This window comes from Notothenia rossii, assembly GCF_949606895.1.
Source record: "Notothenia rossii genome assembly, chromosome: 11".
Lineage (NCBI taxonomy): Eukaryota > Metazoa > Chordata > Actinopteri > Perciformes > Nototheniidae > Notothenia > Notothenia rossii.
The window spans coordinates 45948330-45954341 of record NC_136910.1 but is presented as its reverse complement, the minus strand read 5'-3'; positions in this window follow the sequence as shown (position 1 = coordinate 45954341).

Below are 6012 nucleotides of genomic sequence, written 5' to 3'. Positions count from 1 at the left end.
GAAAACAGGCTTGGATGGGGTAGCTACAACATCTTTTTTTCATGCTATAATGATTAAATATACATTGGCCATTAAGGAATCTGAGCCCTGACGGCTAGAATGGAGGTGATACAGAGTGGATGTGTTTCTTGAGGTTTTTTTATATGCCTGCTGACAGGCCAGCAGCAGGATTGGTTGTGATTTCATTGATGATTGAAAAAAACATACAAGATAGGGAGAGAGGTAAGAGGAGGAGGAGGAGGAGGAAGAGGAGGAGGAGGAGGAGGGGACAGGAGAGGAGAGGGAGGGAGGGAGGGGAGATGAGAAATGACGACAAAGGAATGGGAGGGGGATTGGACGATGGTGTAATGTGCTGTTTCCGTGCCAACTGTTTCTGTGACAGTGGGACTACTTCCTTTATTGCTATTGGCTATAACCAAAAATGGATAGAAGCTTGGGCAAATGAGGCAGCATGCCATGGGGTGTGAATGGGTCAGCTTCTTTATTTATTTCCCTCACTTTTTGTTTATCTCTAAGAACAATCCAAAAAATAATGAACGTGATTTGCTTCACTGGGAACATAATGATCACAGCGCTGGAGCACTATGTGAATTATTGCTTTGTCATTATGGATGCCACCATTGTGTAAAAGGACTCCTCCCTTCCCCCTTACACACACATACAAACACACAGAACATGAAAAGTCCCCAGGTCGGGTTGCTCAGGGTGTGTGTAGTGTAATGCAATTGCCTGGACACTATCCCTGGTGCCATGAACTGTGAGATAATGAATCGGCTATAGGCCAGAGCAGGCGCACATCTGGTGGGGGTGTGTAACTTTGCCTCTCCCTGACCTTTCTTCCGCCACTTTTAATCCGGAGTGTGATCGGTAATTACCTGCTCAATCTCAACGTATAGTCCCTTCCTCTTTTAGAGGCCATGTAGAAGTGCATCATCTCTCGGTTTCGGCTCTTGTGCACAGTCTACGTTCTGGACTTCTGAAAAATGAGTAACAGAAACCAACAGACAGCAGTGCAATAACATGATGTTAGTCAGGTGCATGAAACTGATGCCTGCCACAAAACCACCCAAAACTCACACACTGGGATGTTCCATGACGACGACGACGACTATTAAACACACCTGCCAGTAAACAGGATTTTTCATACACAATGATTACCAGATGTCACGTACAAAGGTCTGATAAACTAGGTAGTTTCCGCCAATGCTCAGTAGCTGTTGTTATCAGTACAAATGTCCTGTCACAATCACCCGGACCACATCACACAGGAGAGCGACCTCAAGGTGTGAAAGGAACACTATGCGTGTTTTGATGTTCTTGAATCAAATCTTGTCATGAATGAGAGGATTATTAGGCTTATAGAAAATTGTCTGCTGTTCAAAGGTGATGATAAACAACCTTTTAAAAAACACTCTTACAAGTTGCTAGGTCATAGACTTTCATTTCATTCTACTATCACTTTAAATATGCTATTGTCAACTGAACAACACTGAAGATTGTAGCCATCACAGGCCTTTCTTTTTGACTATAGAATTACTTAATGTGACAAAAATATGTTCAACTTGCCTCACAGTTAAGACTTCTAACCTATCCAGGACCATGAACAATCTAGATGATAACTCATGTGACTTTATTAGGATATTTGCTTTAATGATACCTCACAGTCATTGAGTCAAAAGGAACTGCTAGGACGTTGGATTGTGAAGGATAAGTGGAAAACCTCTCCGAGGTCCCATCGGGTTGTCACCGGGACCTGAATCTGTGTTAGCCACAGTCGCGGACCCCACTGTTTTCGGCGATATGGCGGAGCAGGGCTACAGTCACATGGCACATGTCTTCTACATGTATTACATTTAGACTGCCAGATTCCCTTTCCTGTTTGCGTAGTCCTCCAAAAGAAGGACAAACGATAATTTCTCCCCCCGTTGAGCGGCTCTACACTGGTGCCCTGTTGAATTGATTTCAAGATTTCACTATTAAAGCACAGCAGGGTTTATCTCCCGGCTAGATATCAGAGTTAACAATTCCTGAGCTGCAGCACAGCCTGGTCCTTTGGGAAAACGTGTTTGGTAACAGAAGGTGATAAACTAAAGCTGCATTGTCTTTTAAAAATCACTCCAAATGTGGGTTTTACAGAAAAGCCTCTTTTATAATGCTCTCTGAATGTACTTTTTGTTTGATTTATTAATGAAGTGATTTATGTGTTTGTTAAATCCCTTCACACTTATTCTCTGATTTCTTTTTCTTAAGATGTTCTCTGCCAGTGCCATGACCCCCTCTGTCTCCTCTTGCATTTGTCCATCCCTTTCACTCTCCCTAACCCTCACGATCCTTTTTTTGTCTCTCAGAGATTGTCTCTGTGCCTCTCCCAGTTTCCTGTCTCCCTAATCCTTAATCCTGTGGAAATCGGTCAGGCAGAATGAGCCAGCTTTGATCAGGCTCTCATATCAGGCGTGCTAACAGTGTCAGCACACCCGGATCCCACAGAACCCTGGAGCCCGGGGGGAGAGCTTCAAACAGGCGTTCACCCCTTGACTCTGCTTGAGAGGAAGGGGATCGAGAGGCTGCAGAGTTCCTGTCTCAACTGCCAGCTTCAGACTCTGTCAGCAGCCTCTCTTTTTTAATTTCGCAAACACCCCGATGTATCACCATGTATCTGTGATGGCACCTCTGCTTTCGGGCAGGCTTTTTTCCGCATGAGCTAAACTTGCTGTGGGAAAAGAGATCAGCAGCCAGTGTAACGCCATTTGAGGTTGAGAACAGTGTACAGCACAGCGATGTGAAAGTCACTTCTGTTTTTATCAGAGGTGTCCTTGACAGTAAACCTTGATTCTGTGTCACTGGGGTTTTGGTATTGTGATCCACAGCCAGAGATGATACCTGCCTGAGTGGGAGGCATGTCACACAACACCTGGTAATATTGTGGCATAAACGCATCATGCTGGAAATGTAGCTTGCACTAAAGGTCAGTTTTTTACAACATCTAAAAAAATACACAAATAAAAAACCTAGACACAAGCTGAATTGGGCCAAAGCAATGCGTGTGCTTTTCCCCACATTTTAATCCAGACATCCTACCCTGGAGATATGTCTGGTATAGTCACTGCATTTCATTAACAAACCTGCTGCTTTCACAGTGAGGGTTCAGAGGGGGAAACCTATTTTACATGCATCATGCAGACCCTGACTTGGAATGGATGCCATAAGGTATATGAGTTAGTACTGTAAGAGTACACATATCAGAATAACCGGATATATTAATTATATATTACCAAATATGCACATATCACACAGATGGTGCAGATGTTAATTTGAACTAATTCAAAGAGCATACGGCCTTGTAGAACCTATAGTACATTAACGGTTCTTATTTCTCACATCACATGACCTGGAGGTTTGAATTCTCTGCAGATGTTTTAAAAAATCTCACAGTACACTCAGCCCATTTATTAAATCCGTTCAGATCTGTAATCAGATACTTTAAATCAGCTAGAGATATAACGTATTCAGCTTGGCTTGTTTGATTACTCAAATGAGCTCTATTTCCTAACTGAGACTGACTAGTTTTCATTATATCTGTGTTCATAATCCTGGTCTATAAAAGGTAGAATGTGCAAAGTGATGGACATCTGATTGTAGCACCAAACATTGGTTCAAATAAAAATCGAAATAGGGCAAAGAAGGGAAAATGTATGCAACCCGAAATACCTGAAAAACTGTTGCAAGAATACAAAAACAATTTTTTTTTAAGACTCTCTCTTTAGATTCTTGGCTCTGGTCTGCCCCCCTGTGTACGCCATCCAAATTTCTCAAAGTAAAGACTGACAGCTAGTGGCCAAACATATGTACTGCACTGCTAAGAGGGAACATTTCATAATTCAATGCATTTCTTTCAATGCACAACAAAGTTAAATGAGGAAATAAAGATTTATATACATTATATGTTTTTTATTTGTATTTTAAATCCACATCAAGTTATGTGAAAGACCCTGTTATTTGTGCCAAATGCATCCAGTTAGTTTTAGTAGGCAGTTATTGTCAGGATCTCAATACATTACACACAAACTGATGAACCCAAATGCACGACCCAGAGACAAAGTCGAGACATGACAATAAACACAGAGACTGACTAGAGATGAAGAACCTAAATAAACAGACATGACCAGATGTGAAAAAACATGAAAATGACAAACATAATACATAAACATAACTATCACATTTGACGAGACACAACAGTTATGGGTAGCTTGTATATTTACTTATTGAGGACCGTGCTATTGTTGAGTGTACTTATCACACAACAGTGAGCCTGCTGGTGTAATCTTATCTACATTTTTACAGCATTATTTACACTTGCACCTGCCGTTAAGCACCTTACATCAATATGAGATCAGTGCATGACAAATTGAGTTTTTACAATGAAAGCCATCCACTTCAAGTTAATAATCGAAACATCCTGACAGCAATCAAGACTTGATTTACAACCGTCACACCATCCCTCATTTATCTTTGTGCAGATGGAGCCAGAAACAGCAAACTGCAAACCACCAGTCTTCAGTATGTGTTAGAGACTATCAGCCGATGTTCAGACTATCAGTAGTTTCCAATGTGTAGCTGCCTGTATGTAAATAGTCCTGCTTGGCTGCTTCTAATACTCCCTTCCTGCCTTTTTGAAATTCCTCTCTTTGTACGTTAAATGTGTGACTACCTTAAAGTGTAAATAAAGACTTGAATAATACACACTAAACAGAGATCAGTTGTTCTAAGACAATCTACATGGATGAATGGACGGTAAATTACGTAATTTAGTGGTCCTGTTAATAGTTTGTATCAATTGAACAACATATTTAAACCCGAACATTAAGCCGTTGTTTGGGGTAGTAATGGGTACTATATACAATTCAGTTAGCATGAGTCTTGAGTTGCAATGTCTGCAGGAGGCTGCGGAGAGAACTTATTTGCTCCTGAATGTATAAGCCTGTCGGTTAATGCTCTTCCTCTGTCTTGTGAATATGGGATTCTGTTGCTGAGAACAGATTGTACATAATCTGTAAAAAAGCAGCTCTTTGCAGACATTGGTAATCCCCATACTCTTTGGATAAAGGGAATCCCGTTGACCCCTTTCCAAACCCCGATGGCATCTTTATCTACAGGGAAGACACTGTCTCGAGCTATGCCCTTTATAGAAAAGTGTTCTATCTTCAAGAATGATGATTTGATTTCACTGGTCTTGAATCAGAGTATTAGACTCAGATCATGAAGTTGGAAGGAAGATAATGTTTTCCTGCACCTTTACGTGATTTAAACGTAATAAGTACATGAACATCAAAAAACTACGCAATATGCCTGCAGCTGTGTTACTTGTTGACTTTCAATAAGAGGAACATTATTTAAAGTACTCTCATGGGTTCACATGGACGGTTTCACAGCCAAACAAAGAGTCCATAATTGTTTTGTTAATGTCACTGAACAACAGGGGTCAGAACAAAAATGTCCAGTACACCGTGACTACACCACAGGAATAGATAACAAATAGTGTCATTGTTAAACACCCAAGTAAGTTGATTATGAACATTCAACAACAGTCGGACCTAACAAAAGTCCAACAGAAAACTGTGTCCTGCTCTAGGAATTTCTGCAATCATTGCGAAATTGCAACTTCTAGACTAATGAGGGCTCTAACTGCAGTGCTTGTTTGCCTTTCCATTAATCATCTGCAAAAACCTAAGTGAAAGATAGTTGATTTTTAGCAAACAGAGGGGAATGAAAGCCACCATTTGACTATTCATTTGTATTTACGTTGATCAACCTAAGGGGGCGCCACAACATGTATAATTTGTCAATTAAAACATAGAAAGGAAATGTAGGAGAGCATAATATGTTTAATATATTGTATTGCAATGGCTAATGTAATACACCAAATTCCCTAATAATGTGTATTTGTATTATTATGGTCTTACTGTGTTTATATAACATCCTAATGTATGTGTCTTTTGACCAGGGGCCTTTTAG